This window comes from Canis lupus, chromosome 9 (assembly GCF_011100685.1).
Source record: "Canis lupus familiaris isolate Mischka breed German Shepherd chromosome 9, alternate assembly UU_Cfam_GSD_1.0, whole genome shotgun sequence".
Taxonomy (NCBI): Eukaryota; Metazoa; Chordata; class Mammalia; order Carnivora; family Canidae; genus Canis; species Canis lupus.
Genome location: NC_049230.1, coordinates 7,889,612 through 7,906,804, shown reverse-complemented (window position 1 = coordinate 7,906,804; position 17,193 = coordinate 7,889,612). Strand labels below are relative to the sequence as shown.

The 17,193-nt window shown below is 44.5% G+C and overlaps 1 protein-coding gene across 4 annotated transcripts in view; it reads right to left on the bottom strand.

Moving 5' to 3' along the window:
- The window catches only part of SLC39A11 (solute carrier family 39 member 11), a 403,217-nt gene that overhangs the window by 353,818 nt on the left and 32,206 nt on the right, over nucleotides 1-17,193 (bottom strand). Inside the window, exons 1-3 of one of the 4 annotated variants that reach the window (XM_038546724.1) lie at nucleotides 5,706-5,862; nucleotides 3,988-4,099; nucleotides 56-166 (exon numbers count right to left, since the gene is read on the bottom strand). The exons of 1 other annotated variant lie outside the window; for it this stretch is intronic. The gene's annotated coding sequence lies outside the window, so the exon portion shown is untranslated. Of the gene's footprint in view, nucleotides 1-55; nucleotides 172-3,987; nucleotides 4,100-5,705; nucleotides 5,863-17,193 lie in introns of those variants that run through there. 2 more of the 4 variants (XM_038546726.1, XM_038546725.1) reach the window with 2 other exon arrangements.

Sequence of the window (17,193 nt, the reverse complement as noted above, 5' to 3'; positions counted from 1 at the left end):
TCACTGCCTGTTCTTTTAAATAAAATCTTATTGGAATACAGCCATGGTCACTTACATGTTTTCTGTGGCCACTTCTGCAACAGCGTAAGAGTGGAGTAGTTGCAACAACATGGCCCACAAAGCCGAACGCATTTACTCTTTGACCATTGACAGAACTGGCTGACCTCTGCTCTAGGGAAAGAAAATCGTGTGTTATGGTAGGAAAGGGTATATGCTTCACTCCTTATTCCAAGGCCAACAAGTCCCCTGCTCCCTTTTGTTTGCTCCGCTGTTCCACTTCCTAGGGCGGCCAACTCCCAACTGTGCACGCAATGGCCCAGAAAATCCCAAGCTGCAGTTAACGCAAAAGATTTATAATTGGTTTCAGATGCCAATAGGAGTCGCCCATCTCCCTGCATTCCCCAAGCAGATTTATCTTGCTAATCAAGCATGACTCAGGCTGATGTTAAGATGCATCCACACTCCCAGAGCACTCTCCACCACCCCATGGATTGCAAAGTATTGAGGCAGAGGTGAACTCAGAAATGATCTATAGGGAGCCGAGCTCCAAAGGAATGGGCCACGACCCACAGGGCCCGGAAAAATTTGAAATGCAAATAAGAAGTAGGAGCTCTCCCTAAAAATGATCACTTAAACTTCTTTAGGTAGAGAGACTCCTTTGAAAAGCTGACAGAAATTATGGATGCGCTCTCCAGAACGGTGCAAACATATATAAACATCCCAATTTTGCATATAAATTTGGGAGATACTTGATGCCTTGAAATGTATTCATAAACACCAACCAGATCGTTAACCCTTCATCTAGAACAGAGGCTTTAAGTTTTCCTTTTATCAGTTAAGCAATCCTTTCTTCAATTGGAATGTCAAGGAGAGACCCAATATTCCAAGTATCTTGAAGCAGGGCTTCTCTCCCTCCTTCTGCTCCCTTTGCCCACCATGGTACCTTTTGAGGTCATTCCTGGCAAAGCCATACAGTGGGCTGACGGTTTTATGGTCAGACCAGGGGAGGCTCTACAGGTTCCCTCAGTGGATGCCCAGAGAGAGAGAGAGAGAGAGAGAGAGAGAGAGGGAGAGATGGTGGTGAGGATTTAGAAGGGAGGTTTAAAACTTACTCTTCATTCAAAGACTTGAAAGATTGGTAGGGTCTACCTCTTAGGAAATGCCAAGGCACTCTGCTGCTATTGAACTTGGAAGGGCTGTTTCTCATGGACTGTGCTCCGCAGCCCTGGAACTCGGGAGGTTTGCAAATAAGGATGAGAGAGCACAGAACATCAAACAATGCAGAGCAGAGAGAGACAGAGAGAAATAAAAGAGCTGTGCCAAAGCAGTTGATGAGAAATTGCCAACTAAGTCACCTCAAATCTTTACATGAGCTTTCTTATCTAATCCTCTAATGACCCCATCATGTCAGTTTTATCACCATTTCTAAAATAGTATGCAGCATATAGTAAACTCCCAGGGAATATATATTTGTTTACAGAGTTGAATAACTTCTATTTTACAGATAGGGAAGGGGTAATGGGGTGGTTAAATATAGCAAATAAAAATACAGGACTCCCAGTAAACTTTCAATTTCAGACAAATAATTTTTTTAGTATAAGCATGTCCAAAGTATTGGGACACCAGGTGTCTTGTATTTTATGTAGCAATGCTAGGAAGCAGGGGTTGGGGGTGAGGAACTTGCCTGAGGTCACACAGCTAGGAGATGTCAAAATAAATTTAGGCCCAGAAGGTCAGGTCCCATGGGCCTCTACACTATTCCATGCTTCCTCTCCCTTCCTGTCTTCCCATAGCCCTTTGACTACATCACTATTAGCACATTTAGTACATTGCATGGCAGTCAACAAGTAGACATGCTGATTTCCTTCCTCAGGGAAAAAAAAAATTATCCTGTTCTTTAGAATTGTTTAGCTATCTTCTAGGAATCCTTTCTCCTCTGTATCCTCAGTTAAAGAAACCTCAATTCTGGGGTGCCTGGATGGCTCAGTCGGTTACGAGTTGGACTCTCGATTTCAGCTCAGGTCACGATCTTGTGATCATGAGATTGAGCCTGCTGGGCTTTGTGCTGAGCGTGGAGCCTGCCTGGGATACTCTCTCTCCCTCTCCCTCTGCCCCTACCCTAATAAATAAATAAATAAATAAATAAATAAATAAATAAATAAATAAATAAATAAATAAAATCTTAAAACCAACAACAACAAAAAACCCTCAATTCTTAGCTGGGAACATGGCCACCTGGGATAAAGACTACATTTCCCAGGATCCCTTGCAGCTATGCAAGTTCATGTGACTATGCTCTAACCTGGAAGAATCTTGAAAGGAGAAAGTTTCCTCTTTCCTGCTGGTGGAAATGCAATGCAATGGCCATCGCTGTATCAACTTTCTTGGATCGCAAGGGACTTCAGGGATGAAAGCACCCTGAGCTTAGCAATATGACAGAAGACTGGGACACTAATACTGTGGGACATAATATTAGCCCTGGACTCCTTGGAGACCTTTCTCTACCTAATTGAAACCACTGTTCTTTGGGGTTTTTATTTCTTGGAGTTGAACTTAATCATGTTATGCCTGACCTGAGCACCTAGAGCAGGGAGGTGCTGAGGCCTCGGAGGAAGACTCAGGGAAAGTGTGTTGAAAGGAAGCTTGCTGCATAGATGAACAACTTTCCGCATTCCAGATCTAGCCCGTGAACTTCCTCCCCTGAGTAACCTCATGTAAAACCCCAATAAGATCATGGGAAAGAAAAGGAAAAAAAAGAAAAGAAAAGAAAGAGAAAACCCCTCACAAAATCCTTGACCTAAGTACATCTAAATGTAATTTTATGCTTTTGTCAGAGAAGGAAAGGATAGCTGGGAAAAGAATATTTTCTTTTTCTTGGATATCCCCCAGATACTGAGATTTCAATGGTGTGCAAAGATGAGTTATTAATAATATGGTATTGGACTAAATGAGCTGGCATTGCAACAACATAGAAAATCAAAAGACTTCATCACAAAACTCCCACTATTATGTAAATGAACCACCACTTGGGAAAATGACGAAGTAGGAGATTCATTATAAATAATGTTTTCATTCCAACCTTCACGGCTCTTGGAAACTTTCAATATATGACCCAATTTATTAGCTAAAAGAAACAAGATCCCTCTAGAATAGTTTTCAGTGACTTCCACAAAACCTTAAGCTTAAATCACTCATAAATTATAAATCATGCAAATATCTTGTATTAATTTTTAAGGCTCCAAAATTCTGAAAAACTCCTTGGTCCTTAATGTATTTCCTGGCCCTGCTATCATTTTATTGTATAAAGAAAGAATTAGATTAAAGTATACATGGCAAATATATGGAAGTAAATGGTAGCATGTGTGTATCCATCAGAGTTTTTATTTGCATGTAATAGAAACTAACTCTGATTTATTTAAACAGAAATAAATTTTATTAAATGGTTATTGAGTTGTTGGCAAAATCCTCAGGAGGAACAAAGATTAAACAGACAGATACAATCAAATAATTACATTATAGAACTAACCCAGTGAGGACAGCCACACTGCAACCCCTAGGAGTTGGACACTGCCATCTATATCACCAGAAGACCCCTGGAACCATTTCCAGAACATTCTAGAACCTGGACATAATAGCTGTTGTTGCTACCACCCTAACAAGAATGGATTCAGCATGGTCCCTGTTTGTTTCAATTACCGACTTCTCATCCAAAGCCACATGTAGGTGCATATGATTAGCATTTCCCATATCATGGCACGCATGCCCCAGTCCCAACGAAGTCCCAAATCTGGTTATTCCAGAGGCGAGCTCTGTCTTATAAAGTGGGAAAGTCCCCATACACAAAACAGTTCCCATGTTGGGCAACCACAAAAACAAGTATCCATTTCAGTGTGACTTGGATATATACGAATATAATTTTTTTCAGGATAACGATCTTACGCAAATTACTGCCCAATGTCTTCCCCAGTATTAGCAATTCTAGAATACCTTGGAGTAGTTTTATGATACTTTATGACATTTCATTTTCTTCGATACTTCCATTTTTTCTCACTTTGTGGTTTTTTGCCTCTAATCTATTTCCAGTCCATTATTTCCAGCTCTGTATACAGAACAGCAAAAAGTCACAAAAAGACAAATGTCCATCAGTTCCTTAAAACAAATTAGGGTATATGACAAAGTGAGATGCATACCACGGTAAGATACAAAAACATACTTGGTTATTGCAACAACTTGGCAAATTTTAAAAACTGATGAAGCACTACCAAAACAATGAAGTATGAATAACTGGATGAAAGTGGGTTGGAAATTTTTAAACTCCACAAGGTCCAAAAACTTCACTTTTTTTTTGAGTAGGCTCCACACCCAGTGTGGAGTCCAAGGTGGGACTTGAACTCACAAGCCAGAGATGAAGACCTGAGCTGAGATCAAGAGTCCGATGCTTAAAAACATAATAACAATTTTAAAAATGAATAAATTTAAAAAAATAAAAATTAAAGAAAAGAGTCCGATGCTTAACCAACTGAGCCACCCAGGTGCCCCCAGACTCTTCTTAAAAATATTTATATGTATTTGGGGGATATTTTTCCCTATAGTGGAAGCAGATGTGTGCATGCTAAAACTAAGAAAATGAAGACAAGACAAATGTAAAAATGTCTCCAATCTCACAGCCCAGTGACAAGTAGCATGAGCTCGAAGACAGTGGCTTCAAGCCCACACTCTAGGTTTCAACTGTCTGAACCAAAACCCCCACAAACTTAGGTAAGTCCCTTAACTTCCATGCCCTCCATTTCCCATTTATTATTAAAAGAGAATATTAATGTCCCTTCCCTCACAAGATTTGTATGGATTAAATGAAATAAGACCCACCAAATCCTGAGCAGGCACCTGGCATAAAATAAGCTTCCAAGACCCTGGCTGGGTTTTTTTTGTTGTTGTTTTGTTTTTTTTAAAGAATGAATTCCTTTTTTTTTTTAATTTTTATTTATTTATGATAGTCACACAGAGAGAGAGAGAGGCAGAGACACAGGCAGAGGGAGAAGCAGGCTCCATGCACCAGAAGCCTGACGTGGGATTCGATCCTGGATCCCCAGGATCGCGCCCTGGGTCAAAGGCAGGCGCTAAACCACTGCGCCACCCAGGGATCCTGACCCTGGCTGTTATTTCAGAGTTTTGTTCATGCATGGATGTAGTTTTTTTTTTTTTTTTGGATGTAGTTATTTTTATTAAAATGGCACATTTCATCAAGCCTCCATTACTGAACACCTAAGGGTCTCCAAATATAAATACCAATAGCACAGAGCAGAAATTATTTGCCAAAAAAATTATTTTTAATCAGAAATTTTTAAATAGGGAGGAAATTCTTTTTTTTTTTAAAGTCAAGGGACCCCTGGGTGGCTCAATGGTTGAGCATCTGCCTTTGGCTCAGGTCGTGATCCCAGGGTCCTGGGATCAAGTTCTACATCAAGCTCCCCGCACGGAGTCTGCTTCTCCCTCTGCCTGTGTCTCTGTCTCTGTCTCTCTCTCTCTCCCTCTTTCTCTCTCTCTTTGTGTCTTTCATGAATAAATAAATAAAATCTATGAAAATTAATTAATTAATTAATTAAGTTTTTTAAAAGTCCAAAGACAAAATCTTTTTCGAAAAAGTTTGTAAAAATATTCTGAACTTGTGACCATGGTCCACCAAAATTATTGATTCGAACACGTACCACATAGATCACACACGGTACTCGGCGACAATAATCACCCTGTCAGTCAAAGTGCTTCTGACTACATCCCCTGTGATCAGTGCAGGGAGTGGGGGAGGCACTGTGTCTGACCTGGCACAGACACTGGCGTGCAGCAGGCTGGGCAGAGATGGGGCTTTGCAAGGAGCTTAACAGCTGAATTCAGATCTGTGGGAAAGTCCTCAAGTGTTGCCTGGCAATGCTATTGTGACCCTTTGGGTCCTGCAGTCATCTGCTGGCTGGACACGTGGCCAGCGCTTGCATATACAAACAGCAGCCTAGCACCATGGACCAGGGGCGATGACCCCACAGTGAGTGCAGCGGGGAGAGGTGGGGGCAGGCGAACCCCCGACCGGAGACCAGAGCCCAGCAAGACCAACCCCCAGACCCCAGCAAGCCAACACCTGCTCCACTTGGAATTCTCTTGCCGCTGTCTACACCCCATGAAGACCACCATCACCCGGCAGTGGGGGTGGGGGAAGAAGTAAAAACAAATAAGTTCTGGATGTTGAATTTCTCTCCTCTCCTCATTTGGCCTCTTTCCAGCCTGGGGCGCATTTTCCTAGTGACAGCTGGTCAGGAAGATGATGTTGAAGTGACGTCTGGGCCATCTGTTTGCCGTCACCCCACCAGGCTCTGCCCCCCTCTTCCTGGGCACTGCCCTCCTCCAGGAGCACCTCTGACCTCTCAGAGCCCTTGAGGGGGTCTTGTCCGCTGTCTGCTCTGCTTCCTGAAAATGCTCATCTGGTGCCAGCTCGAGCTGGGGCCCTTGCTTTGAGAGAACATCCTCTCTGTACCTCTGGGATAACCTTCACTCTCTCTCTCTCTCTCTCTCTCTCTGGGCTCCGTCTATTAGGATCAGAAGTGAGCAGGAGCATGGGAAGAGAGCTGTTGGCTCTGATGGCAGCGTAGTCAGCCGGGAGACCTGAAGGCAGGCACTGACCTCTCAGGAGCAGGACAGGGCCTTCCTGTCCCTCGGGGAGAGCCCCCGTGTTGCTTTGAGGATCTGCTGGGCTTCTGCGCCTAAAGCAACATCACTGGGAGGAGGTGCGGAGGGGACGAAGCGGAATTTGTATCCTCTCCTCCTGCCCCCAGTCTCTGTGCACTTCACTTTGGAGGGTCTGTAAAGCACTCATTGTGCGAGTTCTGGAAGGACTCTGAAACGTAGGAATATAAATCCGACTTTAAAATATGGCTTTGGGATCCCTGGGTGGCTGGGGGGCTCAGAGGTTTAGTGCCTGCCTTGGGCCCAGGGCCTGATCCTGGAGACCTGGGATCGAGTCCCGCATCAGGCTCCCTGCATGGAGCCTGTTCCTCCCTCTGCCTGTGTCTCTGCCTCTCTCTCTATCTCTCATGAATAAGTAAATAAAATCTTTAAAAATAAATAAATAAAATAAAATATGGCTTTGCAGACAATGGCGAGAAAGCAAGAGGGCCAGCTGTCTGCCTTTCATTCTGCAATCCCTACTGGCCCCGGCCAGCTTCCTGCCTCCTCACACTTCATAATTCACCAGCAGTGGCCTAACACCCAAACCCTTGAGATGGGAACCTTTTTGACAGCCGCTGTGATCACTCCCGGGATAACTTTGAAGAATGTTCCGTCAAAGGGAGCAATTTGCTGGGAAGAGCAGCCCTCATACTTCTGTCCTGGCAGGTTTTTATTACAAACTACATTTGCATGGAAACAGGATTCGGTTCCGAAGCAGCTCGTGTTTATTACCCCCAAATAAAACCATAACTCTCTCCAGTCACTGTGATCTGGTGACTCTTGGCAACATGAGACACGAAGACTGCAGGGGCTGAGGGCCAGCCTCTGTGCTTTCAACAAAAGATTGGACACCCTGTCTATAGACTTCAAGAGGACATCTCTGCCCTAAAAAGAGAGAGACAGAGACAGAGAAACAGAGGGAAACCCCTTGCAGAGATCCTTAATTCTCAATTAGCAGAGGGAATATTTGGGTCTTAGACCCTTTCATTTGCTATGACAAAATTTTAAGTATTAGTGGAGGAGATGTCCTCTCTCCTCCTCCTTAGTCCATGGGCACCGAGGAGGAGGACAGGAGAAGGGAAGATGGTGTATTCGGTGCTGTCGGCAAAGCACTTGGCATCATCAGCTTGCAACGTGTCCCCCAAAGACAGTGATTCCTAGGGAAGGAGCGAACAAGCGGGGGAGCAGGCTGCCGGCGGGTGGCACAGATGGGTCTGAATTCTGGAGAAGCGAGTGGGGTGCTGAGGAGAGTGGGATGGCTGGGGAAACCGAGCTGCTGGAGGCGCTTGGAAGAAGAGGGTGTGTTTCTGTGAAGCCACACCACGTACAGAAAAGACTGGAAGGCCACACGTGGCATTTCTGCAGAGGCTGGGTCTGGATAAGAGGATAGCTAGGGGTTTTTTTCTGCTTGAGTTTTTTTTACTCTGCTTTTCTGCATTTTCAGAGTATTTTCATTGAACACACAATTCTTTTATATTTAAAAAATAATAATAATTTGATTTTTTTTTTCAAGAAGAGATGTGCTCCTGTGAGGAAACAGGGAAGTGAGTATGAGCAGGAGGCGGGGCTAGGAAGGAGGGCAAGTAAGAACATATATATAGGACTGGTTTTTCCCACCACCTCTCCCAACCCACCCCACCCCCCAAAAATGGCCCAAAGCTTCATTCCCACCTGGAGTGGTACTAGGGACTCAATGTTGTGTGTCTCTCAAATCTATATTGAACTCCTAACGGCCAGCATGATGGTATTAGGAGGTAGGGTCTTTGGGAGGTGATTAGGGAATGGGACCAGTGCCCTTATAAGAAGACACACAAGGGACGCTTGGGTGGCTCCGCGGTTTGGTGCCTGCCTTTGACCCAGGGCATGATCCCGGGGTCCTGAGATCGAGTCCCGCATCGGGCTCCCTGCATGGAGCCTGCTTCTCCCTCTGCCTGTGTCTCTGCCTCTCTCTCTTTCTGTGTGTCTCTCATGAATAAATAAATAAAATCTTTTAAAAAAAGAATAAGAAGACACACAAGAAAGATGGGTTCTCTCTCTCTCTCTCTCTCTCATTCTCTCTCTCTGATGACACAGCAAGAAGGCCGCTGTCTGTATGGAGCCTGAAGAATCCTCACCAGACACCAAACCTGCCAACACATTGATCTTTGACTTTCCAGCCTCCAGAGCTGTGAGACAATAAATGTCTGTTGTTTAAGTGAAACCCCCCCACACACACACACACACACACATGCTGTGGTGCTTTCTTACAACTCAAACAGACAGGTGGCAAGCTATGGAAGCAGGACTGGGTGGAAAGGCGGCTTGCACCTCACCCACAGATGGGAACTGATGCAAGCATGGCTCCCCCACCCAGTGCCCACTGCTTACTGTAGAGCAGGAACTGGCTGACCTCAGAGAAATCACTTGGGGAGATGATTTAAATGCAGATTCTTCGGCCCCTCCCCATCCACTCAGTTAGGTCTGGGCCAGCGTCCCAGGCCGTTCTCGCACACACTGATGTTTGAGGACTAGCGGATGGACAAAGACCCAAGAAACAGCCTGTTGAGAAGGACCCAGGAGCAACCCTTGCTCCGCACACAAAAGAAGGAGAGCATTTCTGTCCTGGCAGGTCAGAGAGGCTTCTCGGAGGACTGGTGTAGGTGCTTCAGGGATAGCCCGGCCTGGTTCTGTCACTTACTAACCACTAAATTCGTGGATATATCTTCTCAGACATTTTTAATCTACAGATTTCCCCTCCATCTTGCTCTGTATTCCTTGTAGGATATTTGTTGAAACAGATTGCTTGTCCTGTAAGATAGATAGATGAGCTTTCTTGGGCACAGTCTGATGGTGTTTCTCCCTTCCTCCAAGCCCTTTCCTGATGCCCCGTGAACACGGTCTAGAACTTCAGTGAGCATCAGAAGCACCCGGGAATCTTGCTATAATCCAGGTTCTCCAGCCTTCTCTCCAGAGATTCCAGTTCCAAAGGAATGTGCAAAGGTCCTGGAATCAACTTCCTCAGGAATCCCCCTGGTTAAGTATGGGCCCACAGACCACATGCACGAGAGACTCTGACTCTCCCCAGGTAACATGCCCTTGGATACCCATATCAGCTTCCTAGGGCTGCTATTCACAAGTACCACAAACTGGCGGCTTAAAGCCAAAGAAATGTATTTTCTCGTGGTTCTGGAGGCTGTAAGTCTGAAATTAAGGTGCTGGCAGGAACATGATCCCTCCAAAGGCCCTAGGGAACAATCCTTCCTTGTCTCTTCCAGCTCCTGGTGTGGCCCGCTATCTTGGCGTTCCTTGGCTTGTAAGATGCATCACTCCAATCTCTGCCTCCGCCATCTCCCTTCTCCCTGTATGTCTGTGTCTCTGTGTCTCTTCTCATAAGGACACAGGTCATACTGAATTTAGGACTCACCTTGAAGACCTCATCTTCACATGTGAGAGATTGAATAGGCAAATAGACAATGGCCAGACCATATATAAAAAGAGGACTCTGACCCACAATCTACAGTCAATCCAAGGAGCCAATCCACTATATGATAGTACCTAAGACCCTTTAAACCTTCCAAACCTTGACCTTAGCCCTGCCTGCCTTTCCTCTCCCATACTCTATGTCCCTTCTACACCAAATGACATTCTGTCTCCCCAAAGGACACCTGCTCTATTGCCCGAACATTTAGCACATTACATGGAAACCATCTGTATATCTCCTCCACCCGATCCGGTACACTGCTCAGTGGGAGTAGCATCTCATCTGCCCTTACATCCAGTGTGCCACATGTGGTGCATAATATGTACAGGTGCTTAATAAATATTTATGGTTAAACTGCATGGCCAAGGAGCATGTGCTTCCCCATTTGTCCACTTGGAAAATTCTCATGCTTTCAGACCCCGCTCCAGGGTAGGCACCACAGTCACCTGGTGCAGGCTTCCTGACCCCCACCCCACTCCAGAGGTGAGATCCCCCTAACATCTTGCACACTTGTCTATTGACATCAGTCTGCCCCAGTAGACGGCTCCCTAAGACCAGGTGTGTTTTTCATTTCCTTATCTCCAGTAAGAAATACAGTGTCTGGGACTCAGAAAATACTCCAAAAAATGTTATATGGATGATTCTTGGGAAAAAAAGAAAAAAAAAACCTCTCATATTCTTTCTGCTTATTCCATATGCACCCTGCATCCACACTCACACCCACATACCTCTAATGCCTGCAGTCACTTCTGTATGTATGAGCTTCTCCAAACACAATGCAAGAGAAGTCCCATTTACTATTTGGATCCATCCTTACTACCATCTCTTCAGTCTCCCTCTCCCTCTCTCTCCTGTTACATCTAATAACATTTAACACCTTTTAAAAACAACAACAACAACATTTGTTTCAGCCAGATGCTTTCCTCTTCCCAACTAAGGTGCTGAAAGAACTGAACGCACCTGCCGTCTCAACCACCTTTCCATCCATGTCTCCTCCCTCCTCAACAAGCTGTCATCTGCCTTCTGCCCACACCACCTCCAAAGGCACCAATGACTTCCTGGGGGTTCAATCCAACATTCATCTTTCAATTCTCCTCTTCATAACTGTACTTCCTTAGCCCTCCCTACCTGGGAGATTCTCTCTTCTTGCCATCCAAGACAATGATCAGGCTCATTTCCTGCTTTTCTCTCTCTGCATTCCTGCCCTCTCTCTCTCCCTCCCTCCATTCCTCCTTCTCTCTCTTTCTCCTGAAGGACTTGTCTCTTAAACATTGGCATTCCCCATTCTCTTCTCTTCTCATCCCTATATTCTCTCTGGTTGACCTCATTTACTCCACCACTTCTGACTATCACCTTAGAGATTAACTCTCAAATTAAATATCTAGCTCAGTTTCTTTCTCCCAAGGTATCTAGACTCACAGATCAAACTATTCACTTTGCACTCCTCCAGGTGTCCCATAGGCATCTCAAACTGAGTACAACCAAAGTGGAACTCACTTTCGTCTGTCCCCACTGTGCTCTCCTCCTCTCTTCCTCTTCCAGTAACTAGTACCACCACCATCGTTACTGAAACCAGAAACCTGGGATCCTCATCTCCCCACTGCACCCCTGCTCCCTCATTCCTTAAACCCCATAAGTCTCTAGTTCTCCAAAGGCTTCCCTCTTAACTTTCTCCTCTGTAGCCCTGGTTTCACATCATTCACTATAGTTCAAAGCCCTCAACAGCTCTGTCCTGAATCCCCTGAACAGACTTTTCTGGTACCCTCTCCCCCAACTAGTGTCATCAACCTTTGATCCATTCTTCCATACTCAGCCCAATTGTCTCCATGAAAGGAGAAAGTGATGACATTACACTCCTCATAGAATCCCCAACAGCCCCCATTTCCTTCAGCATAAAATGCAAACTCCTAAGCATGACATGCATAGCATAGGCACCATTGCCTCTGTGAAAACGACATCATGTCAGTGCTTGTGTCTTATTCAGACAGGACCTGACACATAGCACATGCTCAAAAGTATTGGTTGAATGAATAGATGGGCAGATGAGGATCAGAGAGTCAGGAGAAAGGAAACAGGAAAAGGTAGCTAGCTTGAAGGACAGTTCAAGGAAAAGAATTCAGGAAGTAGGCAGTGGTCAATTATACCCTTTGGCCCTGAAGACCAGTTGACAACTGCCTGCCATGTGGAGGTGCCCTAACTAGAAAAAAAGTTACATTTTCTCAAATCTGAGGGAGCCACCCCACTTTGCTAGTCATAGTCCCAACCAATGCCAGCAAAGGATATGTCCATCAGAAGCTAAGTCAGTCCAGAGGGAAAAAGCACCATGGACACCAAAATAGTTCCTCTCCAGGCTGGAGGATTTATTGGCCACCATCCCTACTACTACCAGATGAATGAATGCAGAACGGAGTGGGCAGCAAGTCATCCCAATGTCTGACCAAGCAGTGAGTTGATCCATGATCAGTAACACTCAGTGAACCACACAGATAACCAAGTCTGAAGCTAACCAAGTCACTGATACTTAGCTGGTTAAAAAACAAACAAACAAACAAACAAACAAGCAAAAACGAAAAACATTCACATAGATAAACAAAATAAAACCAAACAAGCAAATGAACAAAACTCTAGTGCAAACTACCAATGAAGGCATCTGGTCAAATATGGCAGATTAAACACATGCAGTTTTCCCCTTCCCTTCTGGATTGCTGTAAGTGACGGTAAAGAAATTTTAAAAAGCAAACGTTTGTAAAGAGAAACACAGCAGAAATGACAATACGCAAGAAAATACAAAAAAAAAAAAAAAAAAAAAAAGGAAGTTGGAAAGGGACCAGGGAGGTAACTGACTCTGTAGGATAGAGAAAATGAACTGTGACCTTGAATGGGTAAAGCCGACCAGGAAGAAAGCCAATTTAAGCTGTCGATATCCAGAAAGACCAGGAAATGGAGGATCCAGGCAGAGTTAGAAAGAAGAGAATGGTTGAATGACTTTATAAGAAGTGTTTAGGCATCACAAAAAAAAAAAAACATTTTGTTGTAGCTATGTATGTGATGGATGTTAGCTCAACTTATGGTGGTGGTGATTTTGCAATATCTCCAGAGAGTGAATCATCATATTGTACACCTGAAACTAATGCAATGTTATGTCAATTATAGCTCAATTTTTTAAAAAAGTGCTCAGAACCTTTGGTCCTTTCCCCATGACTCTACAGCTTCCTCTATCCCAGTTGAAAAAAAAAAAAATGATGACATTTACTCTGGGAAGTGGCTGAAAGAGCCGGGCTCTGGATTTGGGGATGCAGGCCCCACGGAAAGGTCAGGATTGTGGTACAATATACTGCCAACAGGGAAACTAAACGAATGTCTGAATACTTAGTGAAATCCTCAACCATCTTCTCCTGCATGGCTCTAAGAGCTTGGTAGCCAGGCTTATAAAGCCCTTAAGATCCAGCTTGAGATCTTTCCAGAAAGCTGGCAGGCTAACAAACAATCTACAGATTAGGTGTGTTCCTCAGCCAGGTGACCTTGTCTCCTCCACCCGAGAATTCTAAGGAAATCCACCACTTGACAGCCCTGTGCACAAAGCGCCTTCAATAGGCATTTTAATGTTTCACTCAAAATATAAAACAGAAAGCCCTGAAACACAGATAATAACAAGTAAGGAAAGGCATGTGAGTGAAACAAATAAGCTAGAAGTAGAAAAAAAACTAAAAATAAATAAAATCCTCAGAAATTTGAGGGCAAAATATTGCACCCATGAACCATGAACAGAAGGCTATGAAAGAGAGCATGTTTAGAGAATAGGATCAGTTCCTAGAAATTAAAAATATAATAGTTGAAATAAAAGATTCAGCAGGAGGGTTAGAAGATAAAAGATCAGTCAGAAAACGAAAACAGCAAGGGATGGGAAATAGAGAAATACCAAGGGAATTGGAGAAATAGTCTATCTGTAAAATAGAAGCTCCAGAAAGGGAGACCAGTGACAACAGAAGTGGAATATTTTCCAAAAAAAATGAATGTAACAGCATCTTTCAAAAACAAGGAGCATGAGCTTTCAGATTAAAGAGGCCCGCCGAACTGAGGCCAGACCCAACAAATGGTAAAAACAGACGTGGTTTACACCAAAGCATAACCTCATGAAATGTCAGAACACCTAATGAAGAGACGATACAAACCAGATTTGGGGAAAAGCTGGGCACATCAGCATCCACCCTGGAAGCCAGGACACAATATGTGACTGCCTTCAAAATTCTAAGAGAAGGGGACTTCCAACCGTAGAATAGAATTCTACACACAGTCAGATCATCCGTTGAAAGTGAGGGCAAAATTAGGACGTTTTTAGATAATCAGCGTATCCGAAAAATTTGCCACTGTCCTATCTACTGCCACAAAACAAATCACCCAAATTTTAGTGGCTCAGAACGACACACATTTATTGTCACATACTTTCTGCAAGTCAAGAATTTGAGAGTGGCTTAGTACTGAGTGGGTGGTACTGGGGGCGGGGGGGGGGGTTCCCATGAGGGGGCATTGAAGGTATCAGGGAAGCCACGGTCATCTGAGGCTTGACTGGAGCTGGAAGATATACATCCAAGCTCACTCATCACAAAGGACAGCTCGTGACACGGCAACTGGGTTTCCTCAGAAAGAATGAGCAGAGGAAGAGGAAGAAAAGAGGAAGGAGGAGGAGGGGAGAGGAATGAAGGAGAGGAGGGGAAGGCAAGCCAGTCATCAAGACAGAAGCCACAGTGTCTTGTACCCCACCCCCCTGACCTCTGGAGTAGCATGTCGTCACTTTTGTCATAGTCTGTTGGTCACAGAGACCAATCCTAGTACAATGTGGAAGGGGACCAGGAGATGTGGATTCTTGGGGGTTGTCTTAGAGGGTGGATACCACATGCTTTTTCTCAAGAACCTCCTAGAGGATGGGGACCCCTGGGTGGTTCAGCGGTTGGGCATCTGCCTTTGGCTCAGGGCATGATCCTGGAGTTCTGGGATCGAGTCCCACGTCAGGCTCCCTGCATGGAGCCTGCTTCTCCCTCTGCCTGTGTCCCTGGGCCTCTCTCTTTCTGTGTCTCTCATGAATAAATAAATAAATAAATAAATAAATAAATAAATAAATAAAATCTTTGAAAAAAGAAGAAGCTCCTGGAGGAGCTGCTCCAGTATAACAAAGATGCAATCCAGACACAGAGTGAGCAAGAGGGAACAAAGAACTAACGCTGGAAAGCAAGAAGGAAGAGCCTCAGGATGATGGGGAAGAGAAGTCCCCACATGTGAGCCACGCAGTCTATGTGGAGGACAATTGGTCCAGACAGAGCAGAAGGACCAAGAGATCCAGGAAGGATGCCTCCAAGCCAAAAATGAAACCAACAGGCTGGATACGTTGAGAGAAGACTTCCGCTTCCGCCAGAATTTGAGGATGAGTTACAGACAGTAACATGGAAAATTAAGCACGTTTTTTTTTTCATCTTTTTTTTTTTAAGAGGTAATCATTAACTCCAAGGAAAACACAGGCTCTACAGACAGAAGAGACCAGCAGAGAATAGTGCTTGATCAGCTTTAAGTAATATTTACATAGTTATAACCATGCAAACACTGGCCACTGAATTGACCAAAAGGATGGTAACTATACCAAGAGGAGCATGGGGAGGGAAATTCATTGTATAAGTGGTTGGGTTGGGGGTCTTTCCTCGTAGGAGGCCAAAAAAAATCTAAAACAGAGAAATCAAGAAATAGAAGTGTGAATGTGTCATTTATAAACATGGAGGTAAATAACTAGAAAAAAAAAAGATTGATTGACAGTGTTCACCCTTAGGCAGTGTATCAGAAATGGAAAAGGATGGAGCAGCGATCTGCTATTCCATTCTAGAAGCTTACTCCCACTATTTGACTTGTTGACCACGTACATATAGAACTTGATAAAAATTAAATTTATTTTTTTTAAAGATTTTATTTATTTATTCATGAGAGACACACAGAGAGAGAGGCAGAGACACAGGCAGAGGGAGAAGCAGGCTCCATGCAGGGAGCCCGACGTGGGACTCGATCCCGGGTCTCCAGGGTCACGCCCCGAGCTAAAGGCAGACGCTCAACTGCTGAGCCACCCAGGGATCCTCGATAAAAATTAAATTTAAAATAAAAATATTTTACTGGCCGAACAAACCCTTCTATCAGCTGGAACTAAGGATCAGCATATTTTGTCAGCTTATCTTTTCCTCTCTGGACCTCAAATTATAGGCAATGATATCATTTTGGAAGAAATTACCCAGGATGAGTAACTCCAGCCCACTAGGCAGCCTCTGCTACTCAGGGCTGCGGCGCTGCCCTCCTACCCCACTGAAGAAATGCATCAGATGCTCGTTAAGTCATGCACCACTAATTGCTTTTTGATGGACTGCCAGCTTTGTGGCAACACGCCAAGAACGGAGACAAAGACGGTTTTTGAGATGACAACCCTTTTAGCCCCTCTCCTGTGTGGGATATAAGAAACCATGAAAAAATATCTGATTTCCAAAAGGCCCACAGAGGCGCCTCACATGCAATTATTGCCCTGCATGCTTTCTGGGCGCTTGCTAAGGAGTTAGGGCCTTAGGTGGGGGCTTCTGAGGTCCCTGAGCATAGAGGACACAGTCAGAAGTCCCATCACAGAGCTGGGAAAACCCTCTTTCTCCCCTTTCCTCTGACCAGCTCTCTTGTTTATTGGATGGATGGACGGACGGATGAACAAGTGAATGAAGGAAGGTGTGTATCTGTGTAGGACGTTCTCGGACAGATACGATCCTCAGAAGCACGATCACATTACCAGCGCCTTTTCATATTATGGGTTTGTTTCTTTTGCCAACCACATCAGAGCCGAACACCAAAGTGAGTATTGGCTATTCCTGAACAGTCTGACAATCTGACAGCCCTGAGAGGTGCCCCTCTTGGAAAACTAGATAACGCACTCAGTATCACCACTGCCAAGTCATTTTTGGAACTCTTCTTTGGAAATTCACTTTGGAGCTCAAAGCACAACGTTTAGA